Consider the following 21,984-nt stretch of genomic DNA (forward strand, 5'->3'; position numbering starts at 1 on the left):
TTTCATCTTAGTATTTTTAGTATCTCTTCTAGCATAGTATAACAAAAAGAAAATAAGCAGTTTTGTGTATCTAGGCCTTTGGTCATCATTGTGAATACCTAGGAGCAGCAGCTCAGGGGTAGTCGGGAGGGCCAACTGGAGGCGGAGGTTTATGAGCTCAACCCCCTTTGTCCAGAAGTGAGCCACTTCAGGGCAACTCCAGAACATATTTATGTAGGTTCCAACATTTCTCACACAGCGAGTGCAATCTGCGTATCTCTCAAGGTATTATGCAGCCCCTGGGGCGTATAGTATACCCTATGTAGAAATTTTACTTGAATTAGCCTATCCCTAGAGGAAATCAACACCTGAGCACTTTCCCCCAACAATCCTCTCAGTCTTCCTTGTCAAGTCCAGGTATGTCAGCCTACCATCTCTCCCAAGCACGTTCCATCTTGGGAGAGTCAACCCCCAGTAAGTGGAAATATAGGACAGATAAAGGTTTGGACAAATGGTCTTGGGCCAGCAGTTCTTCTATAGGGTCCATAGCTAGTCTTGGGATAGTAGGGAACTGGGTTTGTATAGCATGGCACAGCTGGAAGTAATGGAAGGTCATCCAGCTAGGCAGATGGAATTTGGTCCTAAGTTTTCCCAGTGAAAGCAGTCTGCCGGCTGCCAGAATATCTCGCAGGATCTTAATCCCATACCTGGCCCAAAGCTGGGGGTCAGGGATTTGAGCGAAGATATAGGAGAGTGGGATTTCCCCACAGTGGGGTCTGAAGAAGGTATTTAATTATTTTTATTTGTGTCCCTAATCACCCATTCTAGATTATTTTGTACAGGGCCTACTTGCTCAGACCTGACCTTTTTACTAGTAAGACATTTGAAGAATTTTTGGGGGTCTGTCCTACTTTCTTTTGCAATCTGGCTTTCAGTTAGAATTTTTGCAACCTTGATTTCCTTCTCACATATTCTATTCATATCAAATATATAGTGTTCCTTCTCTTTTAAATTTTTTAAAAGCTCTTTTCCTATTAGTTATAGTTTTTTTTTAACTTTGGTCATGAGCCACATAGGTTTTATTTTTAGCCTTTTAAATGTATTGCCCATGGAATATATTTTGCAGTGTGTTCACTTTCAGTCAATTTGAAGAATTCCCATTTTCTGTTCTGTGTTCCTCAAAGTCAATATTCCCTCCCAGTCTAAGTCTTGCAGAGCAGGCCTCATCCATGCTCTTTTAAAGTTGTGTTTTTATCTTTCCAGTATGTGCTTGTTTTTTACAGCTACCATAAATGAAATAGTGTTATGGTCACTGCTAAGGATGAGCTGAACACCCCATAGTTCGGTTTGTACCAGAACTTGCTAACAGGCAAAAAATTTGGACGAACACATGAACTCCGTTAAAGTCTATGGGTCATGTACATGAAAAATCAAAAGTGCTAATTTTAAAGGCTTATATGCAAGTTATTGTCATAAAAAGTGTTTGGGGACCTGGGTCCTGCCCCAGGGGACATGTATCAATGCAAAAAAAAGTTTTAAAAACTTAAGTTTTTTCAGGAGCAGTGATTTTAATTATGCATAAAATGAAACAATAAAAATTAAATATTCCTTTAAATATCATGCCTGGGGGGTGTCTATAGTATGCCTGTAAAGTGGTGCAGTTTTCCTGTGTTTAGAACAGTACCACAGCAAAATGACATTTCTAAAGGAAAAAAAGTAATTTAAAACTTGCGGCTATAATGAATTGTCGGGTCTCGGCAATATAAACTCACTGAAAAAAATGGCATGGGTTCTCCCCCCAGTCCATTACCAGACCCTTTGGGTATGGTATGAATATTAAGTGGAACCCCAAACCATTTTTTTTTAAATTGCTTGGGGGTCACCCCAAAATCCATACCAGGCCCTCAGGTCTGGATTTTAAGGAGAACCCTGCGCCAAAATAAAAAAATGGCGTAGGGGTCCCCCCAAAATCCATACCAGACCCTTATCCGAGCACGCAACCTGGCAGGCCACAGGATCCCCCCCTTCCTAAACCATACCAGGCCACATGCCCTAAACATGGGGAGGATGCTTTGGGGTCCCCAAAGCACCTAGTCTCCATGTTGATAGGGACAAGGGCCTCATCCCCACAACCCTTGCCCGGTGGTTGTGGGGGTCTGCGGGCGGGGGGCTTAATGGAATCTTGAAGTTCCCTTTAACAAGCGAACACCCAGATCCCAGCCTCCCCCCTTATGTGAATTGGTAACGGGTACATTGTACCCCTACACATTCACCAAAAAAGTGTCAAAATGGTAAAAGGAGACAGTTTGGGACAAGTCCTTTATTAAAAAAAAACAGTTTAGGGGCAGGCACAATATAAAAAAACCATCATCGGGGGGGAATGGAGAGGATGGAAAGAACCCTACAGAATTCCGTCCAATCCGTCGCAATACCACAAAGAACGTATAGAAAAAGAGGCAGAAGAGGAAGAGGGAGAAAGAAAAAGAGACAATTAAATTCAGGAATCTTTAACTCAGCAGGAGTCACTTTTTCTGAAAAAGAATTAGAAATGTTATCACAAGGTTTAAAATTTGCACCAAATAAGAATATTGACAAGTTTGATTTATTTGTCGATATTGAGAAATATATTAGGAAACTAAATATTAAAAAACATTTTGCAGGCCAAACTGCCAACTTGGTAGGAAAAAAGGCTGATGACCCCTTCCTACACAGTGGGTTAAAAAACAATTCTGTATTCAACCTGAAAAAGGGCACCAACCACTATATAGAAGTGTTTGGGAGGGAATAAAACTGTTGGAAGATAATAGACAGATAGTGGTCAGACCAGCAGATAAGGGGGGAGGGCTGGTAGTACTAACCAAAGACTATTACAATAAAGAAATAAAAAGATTATTTAATGATATCGCCACCTATAAAAAAACTGAGCAGTGATCCTACACCACGGTTAAAAACTGAACTAACAGGATGGGTAGAAAAAGGATTATCAAAGAAAATACTAGATCAAAAAGAAGCAGATTATCTTATTATACATGCACCTAAAATTCCAGTGCTGTATATAGTACCCAAAATACACAAGAATACAGAAAACCCACCAGGCCGCCCCATCATAAGTGGGATTGGCTCCCTGTACTCTAGGTTGGGGGAATATCTTTACAAATTCCTCCAGCCTCTAGTTACACAGAGCCAATCCTACCTAAAAGACAGTAGGGAACTAATTGTACTTTTACAAGCCATTACTGTAACCGATAATACACTAATGGTTACAGTAGACATTGAGTCTTTATACACAAATGTACATCAGAAGGATGCGCTAGAAGCAGTCAAATAGGCTGTCAAAAGAACTGAACATGACCAAATCCCAAACCAAATTCTTGGTGGAAGGATTAGCTCTGGCCATGGGTAACAACTATGGGGCGCTCAATGATTATTATAATCAAACAGGTGGTGTTGCTATGGGGGCACGCTATGCTCAAAGTGTGGCGAATATAACATTAAATAAATAGGAAGCAGAAACAATCTTTAAAAATAGAACAAAGTTGCTCCTTTTTTATAAAAGGTATATCGATGACGTCATCCTGCTATGGGAGGGCTCCCACGCAAGCCTCTTAGATTTCTTGGGAAAAATGAGTAACAATAGGTACGGTCTAAAATTCACGGTAGAATGCAGTCTAGTGACTGTTAACTACCTGGATCTTATGCTCACAAAATATCAGAATACCATTAGCACAAAGACGTTCTTCAAGGAGACAGATAGGAATGCTTTTGTGCCAACCCACAGTTGCCACCATCCACAATGGATAGGGGCTGTCCCTAAGGGACAATACATGCGTATTAGACGGAATTGTGATAATGATGCTGACTTTTTTCTACCGGCGGTAGTTCTTACCAATAGGTTTTTGGAGAAAGGCTATCCACTGTGGACACTTGAGAAACTTGTTGGACAGGTGTCAGAAATGGATAGGCAGACACTTCTGGTCACCAAACCTAAAAAGGAATATAAAGGGGAGGTGGCTTTCATATCAAGTTTCCACCGGCAGTACAAACAAGTGGAAACTATTTTCAAAAGATTCTGGCCAATTTTGCTTAAGGATAGGGACCTCCAATCCTCACTACCAGCCAAGTTTATCTATAGAAAGGCTCCTGGTCTAAGGAACCTCATTGCCCGTGTAGCACTGGTAGATTTTTATCTACCGCTGATAGGTAAATTTAGTGGGTCGCTTATTATAGGAAGTTAGATTCGCCTCTGTTCCAGCTTGGCTGACGTTGCATGCAGTTCCACATTGTGCCGGTGGGTGTCACCATCGGCAGGTGTTGGAAAAGCAACGTGTTGAAGCGATTGAGTGCTCCTTTTTCCCGGAGACAACTCGGTGGAGGTGGTCCTCCGAGTTGCATTCTGGGAGAGGGTATTTATGGGACAGACCCCATGTTTTAGGGTTCATTTTTCAGCCACCTGCTGGCCCTCCTGGCTGACGGGGTGCACTGGGAGTGCCACCTCGTGGTCCTCCGTTCCGGAGGCCTGGGTCGCTGCGGCGTACGGGTGGGCCCAGAAGCTTGTCTGGTGCTTACCATAGCAGCAGGGAAATGGTCCTGAGCTGTCTTTCCTGAGTAAAGAAGCTGAACAACCAAGGAGATCCCAGGGAAGGACCCGTCATGGAAGGATCATGCAGAGTGCTGGTCTGGAGAGGGGCCTGATGACTCGGTTGGGGGACGCATTCCGAAGAAATCTTACAGTATAGTACTGCCAGGTTGGCTTAAAGGTTCAAGTACCGCATCTGACATTCATTACAAACCAATACATCCTGTGGCAGAGGATCATACGGGTTTTACTCCAGATAAGTCTGTGGCAGAGACTTTTGTTCGTGCTACATACTGGCTGCTAGGCAAGTGAGAGATGTTTATTCAGGCAGGCAAAGATTGAATAATACGAAAGAGGGACTATTCAATTGCAAGTGTTCAATTACAAAGAATGTTTTGAAGAAATACAACAGAAAGGTATTTGAGCTTCCCTGCAGCTTTCCTACTCCCTCTTTCCTGCTACTTCCCTTATTTGTTTAATAAAGCATTGGAAAACCCACTCAAGTGTTTGGTGCTTATATCGTCCAGAGGTAGACTCAACGGAACCCTAGACCCGGTGTCGGTGAAACAGAGGTGTCTAGAGTTAAGGTAACAAGCCCGCTTAAACCAGCAGCTCCACCGAGAGTTATTGCTACACCCGCAATGTACGACACCCCAAGAAAACCATCTACTTTTTTGGATGGGTCTGATTTTCATTACTGCACCAGATGCAAAGCCTGCAAAACAAAAAAAAACAGATACGAATAAAAAAATATCCCATTTTAAATCGTTGGTAACTAAACAAGAATTTAAAATCAAACCGCTCATCACGTGCCACTCTGATCATGTGACATATGTTCTGGAGTGCCCGTGTTCTTTACAATATGTGGGCAAAACCACACGACAGTTATAGATTAGAATCAACGAGCATCTTGCAAATATAAAAAAAGGCTATCCCAACCATAGCTTCTCTAGACATTTCAAACTCTTTCATAATAGTGATCCAACACTTTTAACGTTTTATGGTATAGACAAAATATCAAAACATTGGAGTGGTACACACATGAAGAGAGCCATATCATAAAATGAAACTCATTGGCTGTATAAATTGCACACTATGCAGCCCTTTGGGATGAACATTGAATTAGATCTAAATTGTTTTTTGACAAACGATTAATCTCTTCATGTATGTACATCCAACTTTTAGAACCCTAGACCCGGTGCCGGTGAAACAGAGGTGTCGAGAGTGAAGGTAACAAGCCAGCTTAAACCAGCAGCTCCACCGAGAGTTATTGCTACATGTGGGGGCTCGTCCGGGATTTGTTAGCCGTCAATTCTCGCAACCCAGAGAGGTGTGTCACCGGGAGTTTACGGTGAGAGCTGGACTTTGTCATTTTCTCAGTAGAAGAAGAGGTTAAAAGTTGCAGGACTTTATTTCTGAGTGCGTAGGCGGCAGGCGCCAGTAAAAGCCCAAGAGCTACGTGATCAAAAGAACAAGTGGGAGGAGCCTACCCTACTTGATACCGCGTGGGACGCGTGTATGTGTTTGGGGCCAGAGAAGAAGAGAGGCCTCGTGATCGTGCTGAGAAGATAAGAGTGTGGCCATGTCTTTTTCGGCGATGCAGTCAATTATGGGACCAAGAATGTTCCCTGCGAGCACCGTGTCGAGTACTGTGTTGACCAGAACCATGTTTACAGATACCGGTATTCGTCTGAAGCCACAGGGGAGGTTTGTTCTCTACATCATTGGAGATATTGAAGGGCTGGGCATGATTTGGAACAAATGTGAGGGGCTGGCCGTACATCTCCGTCCATTTGGTCGCTGCCTTCAATGTGGAGAATATTTGTTTGTGGTGGAGCAACCTACCATGTCGCCCCGTGCCTATCGTATGGACTGGGCTACAGGTGTCGCCACAGTAGAAGCTGCTACTTCTGCTGGAAGGGAACGGCAGGCCGTGACTTTGCCTGTTGCTGCCGAGAGTGTTCCGGAGAGAAACACTGCTGTTACTGATTCACCAGCGGACATTGCTTTGATTTCCACGTCCACTACACCTATTCCTGTTGCACCTATTCAGAAGAAGGTGGGATATGTGAAGGCTTCCCGCGGCCGTGGTCGAGGCCTACCCCAGAGACTACCCAAACCAGATCCAACAAAGTCCACGTCAGGAACAGGTGAGCAATTGTTGGGGAATGTATCTGGGACTGTAAATAAATATCTGCCAGCAGAAGAACTGGGAGATTCGGAAATAGAATCCATGTCGGATCTCTCCGGTGATGATGACCTATTTGAGACTATGTCACAAGAGTTGTTATGGGCCCAAGGCGACGATGTCGCCTCTGCCATGACTTTCCCTGAATGGACAGCCCTGAGTTCTGGGAAGACATCACCCTGTGTGGAGCCACACAGCACTGTAAATGAGACATTGTCAAAAGTTACTAGTTCACTTCAGACACCGGCTGGGTCTATGGTGAGCAAGTCATTGGACTCGTGTGTGCCTCCTGGTATGGGGAAAAATAGATCCTTACCGAAACTTGCACGTTTGCAGAGAATGTTGAACAAGCGTGTCGCTACAGAGTATGGTTTGGAGTTCCCATATGTCCCTCAGGACATAATGCAAGTGATTGAAGCTAACCGGGAGCTTTGGTACAGTGAAGCTGTTTGGGACTATTTGTCTCTGCCTAAGCCTTTCCGGAAAACTGGTTGTTCTGTTGCTATGGATGAATGTTACAGTGGATGTTTTATGCACTGGAATTATGGTCGGCACATTCATGCTGACAAAGTGGTAATTTGCAGACCCAGAAAAGATGACGTTGTGTATTTCATCACTACCGTGGATAAACTGGGAAAGGCATTGACATTGCCAGATCTCCGGTTTTATTGATAATTATGGACAAAAGAACTTTGAGTTAGTTAGCTAGTTAGTGTCAGTATATAGAGATCTTCATGGTCAAGATCTGAATATTCATCTCAGTGTCTTCAAATTCAAAGAATCTTTGCTAGCTGGACTTTCTTTATTGAAAGGATGTAATCCACTCAGATATAGATAATGGGAAGAGAGTTTTATTTTTTTCAAATGAGACTTTGCTCCTGAAACAGTATAGGTTGCATGTATGTTTAATATGTTTTCTTTTTCAGGAACCATTTGATCTCCTTTCAAGCTGTTAGGCTTTTCAGCTAAGATAGATAGTGAGGAAATGTACAGTCATAGGATGGTTTTGTTTGGGGATGTGAATATATTGTTTTACAAATGTTAATCTTATAATGTCTCTCTACTGTCTTCCCTTCTTCTTTGACTAAATCCAAGTTTTAAGCTCAAATACCTGCTCTCAGGCTTGGGAGTTATTATTTTTGTGACAGACGTTGAGGACAACGTTTATTGTAGTGGGGGGTGTATGTAGCGCTGGTAGATTTTTATCTACCGCTGATAGGTAAATTTAGTGGGTCGCTTATTATAGGAAGTTAGATTCGCCTCTGTTCCAGCTTGGCTGACATTGCATGCAGTTCCACATTGTGCCGGTGGGTGTCGTTGTCACCATCGGCAGGTGTTGGAAAAGCAAAGTGTTGAAGCGAATGAGTGCTCTTCTTTCCCTGAGACAACTCGGTGGAGGTGATCCTCCGAGTTGCATTCTGGGAGAGGGTATTTATGGGACAGACACCATGTTTTAGGGTTTGTTTTTCAGCCACCTGCTGGCCCTCCTGGCCGACGTCCATGCACTGGGAGTGCCACCTCGTGGTCCTCCATTCCGGAGGCCCGCGTCGCTGTGGCGTATAGGTGGGCCCAGATGCTTGTGTGGGGCCTACCACAGCAGCGGAGAAATGGTCCTGAGTTGTCTTTCCTGAGTGAAGAAGCTGGACAACCGAGGAGATCCCAGGGGAGGACCCGTCATGGAAGGATCGTGCAGAGTGCTGGTCTGGAGAGGGGCCTGGTAACTCGGTTGGAGGACACATTCCGAAGAAATCTTACAGTATAGTACTGCCGGGTTGGCTTAAAGGTTCAAGTACTGTATCTGACATTCATTACAAACTAATACATCCTGTGGCAGAGGATCGTACGGGTTTTACTCCAGATAAGTCTGTGGCAGAGACTTTTGTTCATGCTACGTACTGGCTGCTAGGCAAGTGAGAGATGTCTATCCAGGCGGGCAAAGATTGAATCCTACGAAAGAGGGACTATTCAATTGCAAGTGTTCAATTACAAAGAATGTTTTGAAGAAATACAACAGAAAGGTATTTGAGCTTCCCTGCAGCTTTCCTACTACCTCTTTCCTGCTACTTCCCTTATTTGTTTAATAAAGCATTGGAAAACCCACTCAAGTGTTTGGTGTTTATATCGTCCAGAGGTAGACTCAACGGAACCCTAGACCCGGTGCCGGTGAAACAGAGGTGTCTAGAGTTAAGGTAACAAGCCCGCTTAAACCAGCAGCTCCACCGAGAGTTATTGCTACACCCGCAATGTACGACACCCCAAGAAAACCATCTACTTTTTTGGATGGGTCTGATTTTCATTACTGCACCAGATGCAAAGCCTGCAAAACAAAAAAAAACAGGTACGAATAAAAAAATATCCCATTTTAAATCGTTGGTAACTAAACAAGAATTTAAAATCAAACCGCTTATCACGTGCCACTCTGATCATGTGACATATGTTCTGGAGTGCCCATGTTCTTTACAATATGTGGGCAGAACCACACGACAGTTATAGATTAGAATCAACGAGCATCTTGCAAATATAAAAAAAGGCTATCCCAACCATAGCTTCTCTAGACATTTCAAACGCTTTCATAATAGTGATCCAACACTTTTAACGTTTTATGGTATAGACAAAATATCAAAACATTGGAGTGGTACACACATGAAGAGAGCCTTATCACAAAATGAAACTCACTGGCTGTATAAATTGCACACTATGCAGCCCTTTGGGATGAACATCGAATTAGATTTAAATTGTTTTTTGACAAACGATAAATCTCTTCATGTATGTACATCCAACTTTTATAGCCTCTCTGGTTCTCCCATTATAGCAATTAGATACACCCCTAATAGGGTGCCTCTAATTTCCAAGTATTTTTACTAATAGATAGGGAGTGTTTTATTAGATTCCATGTGTTGAACGGACATTTGATTCATGTAATCATGTAATCATGTAACCATTTAAGCGAATTCAATACTGTGATTGTATGTAATAGAATCATCAGTGGCCATGAATGTGAACTGGCACTATGGCTGCATAATAATAGTCCCCTTCGCTCTTCGCTATAAATGCGTTTTCATATTGAACGTTTTTCTTTTCTCTCATTTTTGGTATTACAATTTATTTGATGCACCTAATATTTTATTAATAAATGACTGAACAAATTTAGTGCACATAAATGTTTTCCTAGCCGTAAGCAATTCATTTGCATTACGACCATACAATACCATCTTCCCTGGAGTCTAATCATCATGCCCACTAGGCCGCCCTTTTCCACTACAAAGGACACGTCTCCTAGTGACCAAGGTATGCTTCCTGAAGACGTTATTACGAAACGTACATTGGAGCAGTACAAGTCACGCTACCCTACGTCATATCCAGTCTCCCTGGTTGTTGCTATCGACGGGTGGAATGCATGCCGACCACAGAGGTGGTACACGGCATCCATGCACAGCCCTAACACTGACGAACTAGCAGCCCCTGTGCCGGGTAGGCACCAGCAAATGTAAGCGGCCATTTGGCTATGTTTTATGCTTTTAATCTCTTTTAATAAACTGTATTACGCTATGGACAATTACATTGTCTTTTATATATCCCCTGTCTAATAATCTGGGGAGGAAGCTTTCCAATTGATCTCCAGTCTCCATATGTGAGCAGGGACAATCCTGCACAAGCGCTTTATGACTTTCTTTTTAATTAAAGAAGTCAATTGCATCTGGTAAGCAGACTTAATACTCAGCACTGTGGGGTGCTGTTTTTTTCTTGGTGAAGGACTTCCCACTATCTACATAGAAGATTCTATACCTAGAAGACCACTCTGTCGACAATAGAATTGTTGTTTTCTTCTCAATTGCGACTTTATTTTATTTATTTTTCACATATTCTTTATTTCTGTGATTGATTGTTTTATATATATATATATATATATATATATATATATATATATATATACTGTATATATGTATATATTTTTGTAACCTAATATGTTTTGATCACTCTTCGTGATTCACACCTATAGCTTTTTATTTTTGGCAATTGTATAATTAGTTTACCACAACATTGATACCACCACCAGCTATTTTACTAGTGCCCTCTATCTACTATCACTTGTTTTTGACCACTTTGTCCAAATCAGGGTTGCAGCTTAATTTTATTATTTAGCTTTTACACTAATTTTTTGGCCCGGAGTCTCATCACTACACATTGTACCCCTACCATTTCAGAAAAAAGTGTCAAAAATAGTAAAAAAGACAGGAGACACTTTGGGACCCATTACCAATTCACATAGGGGGAGGCCAGGATCTGGGGGTCCCCTTGTTAAAGGGAGCTTCCAGATTCCGATAAGCCCCCCTGCCCGCAGACCCCCACAAGGGTTGTGGGGATGAGACCCTTGTCCCCATCAACATGGGGACAAGGTGCTTTGGGGACCCCAAAGCATCCCTCCCATGTTGAGGGCATGTGGCCTGGTACGTTCAGGAGGGGTGGCGCTCTCTTGTCCCCCCTCTTTTCCTGCGGCCTGTCAGGTTGCGTGCTCAGATAAGGGTCTGGTATGGATTTTGGGGGAGACCCCTACGCCATTCTTTTTTATTTTGGCGCAGGGTTTTTTCAATGAGCTTTATCTATTTTGCCGAAACCCGACAATTCATTACAGTCACGATCAGTTTTACATGACCTTTTTTCCTTTAGAAATGTAATTTTGCTGTGGTACTGTTCTACACACGGGAAAACTGCACCACTTTACGGGCATACTATAGACACCCCCCAGGCAAGATATTTAAAGGAATATTTCATTTTTATTTTTTCACTTTAAGCATTATTAAAATTACTGCTCCCAGAAAAATGGCCGTTTTTAAAACATATTTTTTGCATTGATACATGTCCCCTGGGGCAGGACCCAGGTCCCCAAACACTTTTTATGACAATAACTTGCATATAAGCCTTTAAAATGAGCACTTTTGGTTTTTCATGTTAGTATCCCATAGACTTTAACGGGGTTCCACGGCTTTTGAATTTGCCGCAAACACCGCATAACGAATTTACCGTGAACACCACATAACGAACAAACCGTTTGCCCATCTCTACTACCAATATGTTCTTTCGTATGAACGTTAGTAAAAAGCTCTGCATGGTTAGAGATTAACAGGTCCAGCAGAGAATCATTTCTAGTTTGGGGCCTCTATGAACCGTACTATAAAATTGTCTTATAATAGGTTTATAAATGTTTGCCCTTTAACTGTTTCAACAGTGGAATTACTCCAGTCAATTTCAGGGTAGTTAAAATTCCCCACTCATCACTGTGCCAGACCTTGCAGCCTTTTCTATCTGTGCGAGGAGCTGAGTCTCCACCTTCTCATTAACAATGGGTGGTCTATAACAAACTCCAATGATGAACTTTGTAGTACCCATACTCATATGCAGTTCCACACATAATGCTTCAGCCTTATCACACTTTCCATCAACAAGGTGCTCTTTCATACCTTCTATGAGATTACTTCTCGCATAGAGACAGACACCACAACCTTTCCCTGTCTCTCCAAAAGAGCATAACCAGGAATATTAATAGCCTGATTAATGTGAAGAATGAAGCCAAGATTCAGCAATACCAATTAAATCATAGTTCTCTTTGTGCACCAAAGCTTCCAACACCCTTATTTTGCTTGGCAGACTTCTGGCATCGGTGAACAAACACTTTAATTTATTATCACATTTTGCACATGTATTTTGCATATTTTCTTCTGTAGTACAAATAGTACCATTTCCAATGTTGTTTGTAGCATGGGAATCTTCTTATCACCTGCCAAAGCCCTCCCCCATCTTCCCCCATTCCATCCATCATTAGGAACTGAACCCTGCCTGACATGTCTGCCCTGTTACAATCCAATTCACTCTGCCCCCTCAATCCTAGTTTAATTTCTCTTCCAGCAAACCATTGGTTGAGGTGATCCTGGCGATAAATGATTCTATCAGTCCTTCTGATTATAGAATCCCCTATTACCACCAACTGTCTAGGCTTTCCTGCACTATCCTCACCACCCCTACTAGCTAGACTGTTCTCCCGAGTGTTCGGAGTAGCAGTGACATCTAGGGCTGCCATCTCTAAATTTGTCACCTGCATATCTTCACCCAACTTGGCAAATTTGTTTGGGTGCTCAAACCCAGGGCTGGCCTTCCTTTTCTGTGAGCCCCTACCACTTCCTCTGACTACAGTAACCCATCTTCCTTCCTGATAATCCTGACCCATTTGTTGCTAGAAAATTGGTTCTTCAAAGGTGGATTTTGTCACATCTATCAACAGTAGAGAAATGAATATCACAGCCATTTTGCTTTTGAATTAGAGAGGGGAGCCTAAATATATTTCAAAAGACTTGGTTGGAATCGCTTCAGGTACCTGTTTTGTACCAAATTGGTGAGAATATGAAAAATGTCAAAAACTTTGAAACAACATTGGAGTATTATATATATATATATATATATCTATATATATATATATATATATCTATATATATATATATATATATATATATATAGATATATATATATATATAGATATATATATATATATATATATCTATATATATATATATACATATACAGTGGGGACCGAAAGTATTGAGACCTCCTTAAATTTTTTACTCTTTTTTATATTGCAGCCATTTACTAAAATCATTTAAGTTCATTTTTTTCCTCATTAATGTACACACAGCACCCCATATTGACAGAAAAACACAGAATTGTTGACATTTTTGCAGATTTATTAAAAAAGAAAAACTGAAATATCACATGGTCTTAAGTATTCAAACCCTTTGCTCAGTATTTAGTAGCAGCACCCTTTTGATCTAATACAGCCATGAGTCTTTTTGGGAAAGATGCAACAAGTTTTTCACACCTGGATTTGGGGATCCTCTGCCAAACGTTGGTGGACAGCCATTTTTAGGTCTCTCCAGAGATGCTCAATTGGGTTTAAGTCAGGGCTCTGGCTGGGCCATTCAAGAACAGTCACGGTGTTGTTGTGAAGCCACTCCTTCATTATTTTAGCTGTGTGCTTTTTGGAAGGTAAACCTTCGGCCCAGTCTGAGGTCCTGAGCACTCTGGAGAAGGTTTTGGTCCAGGATATCCCTGTACTTGACCGCATTCATCTTTCCCACGATTGCAACCAGTCGTCCTGTCCCTGCAGCTGAAAAACACCCCCACAGCATGATGCTGCCACCACCATGCTTCACTGTTGGGACTGTATTGGACAGGTGATGAGCAGCGTCTGGTTTTCACCACACATACCGCTTAGAATTAAGGCCAAAAAGTTCTATCTTGGTCTCATCAGACCAGAGAATCTTATTTCTCACCATCTTGGAGTCCTTCAGTTGTTTTTTAGCAAACTCCATGTAGGCTTTCATGTGTCTTGTATGGAGAGGCTTCCGTCGGGCCACTCTGCCATAAAGCCCCGACTGGTGGAGGGCTGCAGTGATGGTTGACTTTCTACAACTTTCTTCCATCTCCCGACTGCATCTTTGGAGCTCAGCCACAGTGATCTTTGGGTTCTTCTTTAACTCTCTCACCAAGGCTCTTCTCCCCCGATAGCTCAGTTTGGTCAGACGGTGTTTTGGAAATGTTTATACCTCACTTAAATGGCCAGCTCTAGGAAGGATTCTGATCATCCCAAACGTCTTCCATTTAAGTATTATGGAGGCCACTGTGCTCTTAGGAACCTTAAGTGCAGCAGAAATTTTTTTGTAACCTTGGCCAGATCTGTGCCTTGCCACAATTCTGTCTCTGAGCTCTTCAGGCAGTTCCTTTGACCTCATGATTCTCATTTGCTCTGACATGCACTGTGATCTGTAAGGTCTTATATAGACAGGTGTGTGGCTTTCCTAATCAAGTCCAATCAGTATAATCAAACACAGCTGGACTCAAATGAAGAAGGTGTAGAACCATCTCAAGGATGATCAGAAGAAATGGACAGCACCTGAGTTAAATATATGTCAACAATTCTGTGTTTTTCTGTCAATATGAGGTGCTGTGTGCACATTATTGAGGAAAAAAATAACTTAAATGATTAATATAATATAATATAACATATATAATATAATATAATATAATATAATATAATATAATAAAGAGTGATACATTTAAGGGGGTCTGAATACTTTCCATCCCCACTGTATATATATAGATATATAGATTGACTTGGTTAAATTGATGATAGGCAACTCCTATCCTCATATTGATTAGTGGTTCCAAATTAATAACAACTACTGCAGTAGGGAACAGACACAAAAGAGACACTCAGCATCTTTCCAAATAACTGTTCTGCTTTATTATGATGCAATTGAAGGTTTTTATACACATAATTATGTAGGTATCACATTAATATTACAATTGCACGTTTATGGTAACAAGGGGCGTTACATAGGCAGGCTAATTCTAATCAGGACTCGAAAGAATGTAAACATTTACTGAAAACATTATTAGTGCCGTGTGCACAGTGAGGGCAGTGTGCAATACATACAAAATACAATACAATTATATACAGAACTTACAAATTTCCATTACAGTCTCCCCTCTTTTGATCAATATTTTAATCACTAATAGGGATGAGCTTCATGTTCGACTCAAACATTGGCTGTTCAATCGTTCGCTGAATTCCAAACGCTATTGGCCGTTCGCGCCAAATTCGTGTGGCGCGTCACGGCCCATAATTCACTGCGGCATCGCAGTGCATTGCTGGCTGATGATCGGCCAAGCATGCACTATGACCCGCATGCTTGGCCAATCACAGCGCCGTCGGTAGAGAGAGCTGTAATTGGCCAAAGCCAGGGTGGCTTTGGCCAATTATGGCTCAGGGGGTTTAGAACACGCCCCACACTATATAAGGCCGCCTACACGGCGGCCCTGTGTAGTGTGTGTTCCGGCGTTGAAAGAGAGATAGACAGAGAGACAGTGTCATTTCATTTGAGTTAGATAGATTAGGCAGGACAATCAGTGAGTTAGCTGCACTTACAGTGTATTGTGTATATATATGCATCCCAGGTGTTGCATATATATATATATATATATATATATATATATATATATATATATATATATACGCTGTATTCAGTTTAGCTAGATCCGTTCCTGTTATCTTCTTACTGACAGGCAGGCTTGTCTTGTTACAGCTACCTGAAGAAAATTGCTGGTGTTCTTTTGATCCTATTAGTACCACAGTCAGGCAGCTAGACTATTTACAGTTAGTGCAGTGCGTCCTGCTCACAGTGTTCAGCTAAAACTACAAGTTAGTGTGGTGCGTCCTCCTCACAGTGTTCAGCTAAAGCTACAAATTAATGCAGTGCGTCCTGCTCACAGTGTTCAGCTAAAACTACAAGTTAGTGTAGTGTGACCTCTGCACAGTGTTCATCTAAAGCTACAAGTTAGTGCAGTGCATCCTGCTCACAGTGTTCAGCTAAAACTACAAGTTAGTGTAGTGAGACCTCTGCACAGTGTTCATCTAAAGCTACAAATTAATGCAGTGCGTCCTGCTCACAGTGTTCAGCTAAAACTACAAGTTAGTGTAGTGTGACCTCTGCACAGTGTTCATCTAAAGCTACAAATTAGTGCAGTGCGTCCTGCTCACAGTGTTCAGCTAAAACTACAAGTTAGTGTGGTGCGTCCTCCTCACAGTGTTCAGCTAAACCTACAAGTTAGTGTAGTGAGACCTCTGCACAGTGTTCATCTAAAGCTACAAGTTAGTGCAGTGCGTCCTGCTCACAGTGTTCAGCTAAAACTACAAGTTAGTGTAGTGAGACCTCTGCACAGTGTTCATCTAAAGCTACAAGTTAGTGCAGTGCGTCCTGCTCACAGTGTTCAGCTAAAACTACAAGCTAGTGTAGTGAGACCTCTGCACAGTGTTCATCTAAAGCTACAAGTTAGTGCAATGCGTCCTGCTCACAGTGTTCAGCTAAAACTACAAGTTAGTGTAGTGAGACCTCTGCACAGTGTTCATCTAAAGCTACAAGTTAGTGTAGTGCGTTTTGCTCATAGTGTTCAGCTAAAACTACATATTAGTGTGGTGCGTCCTCCTCACAGTGTTCAGATAAACCTACAAGTTATTTTTTTGCGAGCTCTGCACAGTGTTCATCTAAAGCTACAAGTTAGTGTAGTGCGTCCTGCTCACAGTGTTCAGCTAACACTACAAGTTAGTGTAGTGAGACCTCTACACAGTGTTCATCTAAAGCTACAAGTTAGTGCAGTGCGTCCTGCTCACAGTGTTCAGATAAAACTACAAGTTAGTGTGGTGCGTCCTCCTCACAGTGTTCAGCTAAACCTACAAGTTAGTGTAGTGAGACCTCTGCACAGTGTCTATCTAAAGCTACAAGTTAGTGCAGTGCGTCCTGCTCACAGTGTTCAGCTAAAACTACAAGTTAGTGTAGTGAGACCTCTGCACAGTGTTCATCTAAAGCTACAAGTTAGTGCAGTGCGTCCTGCTCACAGTGTTCAGCTAAAACTACAAGTTAGTGTAGTGAGACCTCTGCACAGTGTTCATCTAAAGCTACAAGTTAGTGCAATGCGTCCTGCTCACAGTGTTCAGCTAAAACTACAAGTTAGTGTGGTGCGTCCTCCTCACAGTGTTCAGCTAAACCTACAAGTTATTTTTTGCGAGCTCTGCACAGTGTTCATCTAAAGCTACAAGTTAGTGTAGTGCGTCCTGCTCACAGTGTTCAGCTAAAACTACAAGTTAGTGTAGTGAGACCTCTGCACAGTGTTCATCTAAAGCTACAAGTTAGTGCAGTGCATCCTGCTCACAGTGTTCAGCTAAACCTACAAGTTAGTGTGGTGCGTCCTCCTCACAGTGTTCAGCTAAACCTACAAATTAGTGTAGTGAGTGTGACGAACGCGGGTGTCAGATCCCGGCCCTCCTCGCTAACTCGCGACAAAGGACCGGCCAACCTCACACCACGCTGTCACTTACGTAACAATGCCACTCTCAGCTGCGCCCAGCACAAAGATTTTCCAGCTTGCGGGACCACAATCTAGGTGCGAGCAGCCTGAGAGTGATTGTCACTGGGCTAATTACACAATTAACCCTTTAACTGCCACCACCCCCGTTTAAAAGACCGAGCCGGGGGAGACTCGTAATTTTGCAATACCAATTATAATTTTAGAATAAGCGTCTGACACACACACTGCCACTACAGACAGATCTGCTCAGAGTCTTACTCTACAACAGTAGCGCCCTTCAAGAGGCAGGTTCGTTTATAGCTTGCATTAGGAGCTTTAGAGACAAGGTTAACACTTTTCAACATAAGGGTTTATTACGAAAAGGTCAAAGTTGATGCAAATAAAATATTTACAGAAAAAAAAGATGTTTCAAAAAATAAAGACAATATACAGCCACAAAGCAATAAGGTAGAATTGGGAAGGAAGGATACTTGCAATTAATGTCCGAGGGTTGATCAGAGTTCGATCGATGAGCTAGGTAATTGGTTCTCGACTTGGCAGATGTTTCTTCTTGGATGGTAAAAGGAGAACTGACCATTGTCTTGGCATCTCCTCTTTTCTGTCAAATCAAAGGGGGTGTTGACAGCGACCAGTAACCAATCATCTGATCAGCTGGTTTTAGGGGTTGGTTGCTGGGAGGTGTCTACACTCATGACCACATCCCAGGTGATTTTGGTAATACATACTCATATATCTGCATCTATAGTGTTTACAGACTTCAAATATCCATATTATTATTCAACTTGAGATTTCCTTCAAAACAAGTCTAAACATGCCATATCTATAACGTATAGCCTGCTTTGGAGGAATAAGTGGTCCCAGGGGTTTCCCATATGACATGACATAGGGGTGTCTGGACTTGAAATGTTCCATATTATCTGAGGAAGCTAAATATGTCCAGATTATGTCTGTGCTATTACTAAGTCAGAAGTTATGAAACATGCTGAAATTTCATACTTATTCTTATGAGGTGTATTCAGAAGACTTTACGACCGAGGTCTGTTAGGGCTCTGAGTGGGGAGGGTGACAGTTTTACGACAGGCCTGAACACTGCCCTTACAACAAATGTTTTCCTACTGACTTAGCCTGCTCTGTTTTCTCTGTTGAGATAACCTTTTCTGTTGAACTTAAAAAGCTTTGAATTCCTAAGGTGGGGAAGACGGAGTTCAGAGTTCTCTGTGAGGTTACATGGTTAGCAAAACTGTCATGGCTACTTCCACACAAGATGGCAGCTAGCTACAGCTTGTCATGTCCCGTACTTGATATCGTTACAGTGAGACCTCCTCACAGTGTTCATCTAAAGCTACAAGTTAGTGCAGTGCGTCCTGCTCACAGTGTTCAGCTAAAACTACAAGTTAGTGTGGTGCGTCCTCCTCACAGTGTTCAGCTAAACCTACAAGTTAGTGTAGTGAGACCTCCTCACAGTGTTCATCTAAAGCTACAAGTTAGTGTAGTGCTTCCTGCTCACAGTGTTCAGCTAAAACTACAAGTTAGTGTAGTGAGACCTCTGCACAGTGTTCATCTAAAGCTACAAGTTAGTGCAGTGCATCCTGCTCACAGTGTTCAGCTAAAACTACAAGTTAGTGTGGTGCGTCCTCCTCACAGTGTTCAGCTAAACCTACAAGTTATTTTTTTGTGAGCTCTGCACAGTGTTCAGCTAAAGCTACCTGTAGAAGGTTGGTGGTGTTTTCCTGATCCTATCACTACCACAGGCAGCTAAAAAAGCTACAAGTTATTTTTTTGCGAGCTCTGCACAGTGTTCAGTTAAAGCTACCTGTAGAAGGTTGGTGGTGTTCTCATACTACAGGCAGGCAGTTGATTTTGCTAGCTGCAGTATCAGTATATATATATATATATATATATATATATATATATATATATCCCAGCTTAGTGCAGCTACAGGCCATTAGTATGTCTGGAAGGCCAAGAAGGAGAGGAAGACAGTCACAAGCCAATAAGAGAGGGCAAGCAGGCTCTGTGTCTAGTGTTGGTCGTGGAGACGGTGCATCCTCATCAGCACGTGGCCGTGGGACACGCTTGGCCTTTTTTTCGGCAGCTGGCCGTGTTGAGCCGCAACATGCAGAAGACTTGGTCGAGTGGATGACCAAGCCGTCCTCATCCTCCTCATCCTCTCTCACCCATGCTCAGGGTACTTTGTCTGGCAAAGCAGCGGTCTCTTCCCTCGGCTCAATGTCATCGGTGACTCCTTCCCTAGCCCCACCATGTCCTCCTGAGGAGTCCCTCGAATTGTTTGACCACAGTGTTGGGTACATGCTTCAGGAGGATGCCCAGCGTTTGGAAGGCTCTGATGATGATACTGAGCTCAATGAAGGCAGTAACATGAGCACAGACAGAGGGGGTGCCCAAGAAGGACAGCAATCTGGCAGTCATGCTCCCCCTGCTGCAGCATACTGCCAGGTTTGCTCCAGTGATGAGGAGGGAGGGGATGATGAGGTCACTGACTCAACGTGGGTGCCTGATAGGAGGGAGGAGGAGGAGGAGGAGGTGGCACATCACCAACGAGGCAGGATGCCCTCCAGGGGCCAGCCTAAGGGCAGCACATTGACTGCATCACAACCCAAAGCTCCACATGTGCAAGGCGCTGCAGTCTCTGCGCGTTATTCAAAAAGTTCTTTGGTGTGGGCCTTTTTTGAGACGAGTGCATCAGATCGCACCGCTGCTATTTGCAACATATGTCTCAAGCGTATCTCGCGTGGCCAAAACATCTCCCGCTTGAGTACCACATGCTTGACCAGACATATGTTGACCTTCCATGCAGTTCGTTGGCAAGCGTATCTAAAAGACCCACACCAAAGAACAAAGAGGACCTCTCCTTGCTCCTCATCAGCTGAGATCTCCAACCCCACTATACCTTCAGTCCTCTCTGAGACCTGCACTGAGAGGAATGAAGGTGTAGAATTAGGTGTGTCACAGCCAAGTACTTGTGGGCAATCTGCTTTTGGTACACCGACGTCAGATTGTACCAGGCAAATTTCCCTGCCCCAGGTGCTGCACCGCCGAAAGAAGTTTGCTCCCAGCCATCCACATGCCCAGCGGTTGAATGCTAGCTTGGCAAAATTGCTAGCACTTCAACTGCTGCCTTTTCAGTTGGTAGACTCTGCCCCCTTCCGTGAGTTTGTGGAATGTGTGGTTCCTCAGTGGCAGGTACCCAAATGCCACTTTTTCTCACGGAAGGCGATTTCGGCTCTCTACCGGCATGTGGAAGGCAATGTCCATGCCTCGCTGGACAGGGCGGTCAGCGGTAAGGTGCATATTACCGCTGACTCATGGTCCAGCAGGCATGGACAGGGACGTTACCTAAGTTTCACGGCGCATTGGGTGACTCTGCTGGCAGCTGGGAAGGATGCAGGACAAGGTGCAGTAGTGTTGGAGGTTGTTCCGCCACCACGCCTCCAAAATGCCACTACTAATGATTGTGACACACCTCTCTCCTCCACCCCTTCCTCTTCTTCTTCCTCCATGGCCTCTTCCTGTGCTTTTTCCTCGGAACCAGCGGTGCTCCATAGCCGTTCAAGGGGCTACGCAAGTACGCAGGCCAAAAGATGCCATGCGGTGTTTGAGCTGGTGTGCTTGGGGGACAGGAGCCACACTGGGGCAGAGGTTCTGTCAGCTCTGCAGGGACAGGTTCAGAGGTGGTTGATGCCACGCCAACTTAAGGCAGGAATGGTGGTTTGCGACAATGGCACCAACCTCCTCTCTGCCCTCCGACAGGGACAAATGACCCATGTGCCCTGTTTGGCTCACGTCCTTAACTTGGTGGTGCAGCGGTTCCTGGGCAGGTATCCGGGCTTACAGGATGTCCTGAGGCAGGCCAGGAAAGTCTGTGTGCATTTCCGCCGGTCATATAATTCCAGTGCTCGGCTGGCGGACCTCCAAAAGGAGTTTAACCTGCCCAAGAACTGCCTAATCTGTGACATGCCCACCAGGTGGAACTCAACATTGGCCATGCTGCAGCGGCTGCACACGCAGCAGAGGGCCATCAATGAGTACCTGTGCGACTATGGCACCAGGACAGGGTCAGGAGAGCTTGTTTTTTTTTCCCCACGCCAGTGGGCCATGATCAGGGATGCATGCACTGTCCTGTCACCATTTGAGGAGGCCACGAGGATGGTGAGCAGTGACAGTGCATGCATCAGTGACACTGTCCCCCTTGTCCACCTGTTGGAGCACACGCTGCATGGAATAATGGACAGGGCACTTGAGGCAGAACAGAGGCAGGAAAAGGAGGACTTCCTTAGCTCTCAAGGCCCCCTTTATCCAGACAGTG

Source organism: Aquarana catesbeiana, linkage group LG02 (assembly GCF_042186555.1).
Source record: "Aquarana catesbeiana isolate 2022-GZ linkage group LG02, ASM4218655v1, whole genome shotgun sequence".
NCBI classification, from domain to species: domain Eukaryota; kingdom Metazoa; phylum Chordata; class Amphibia; order Anura; family Ranidae; genus Aquarana; species Aquarana catesbeiana.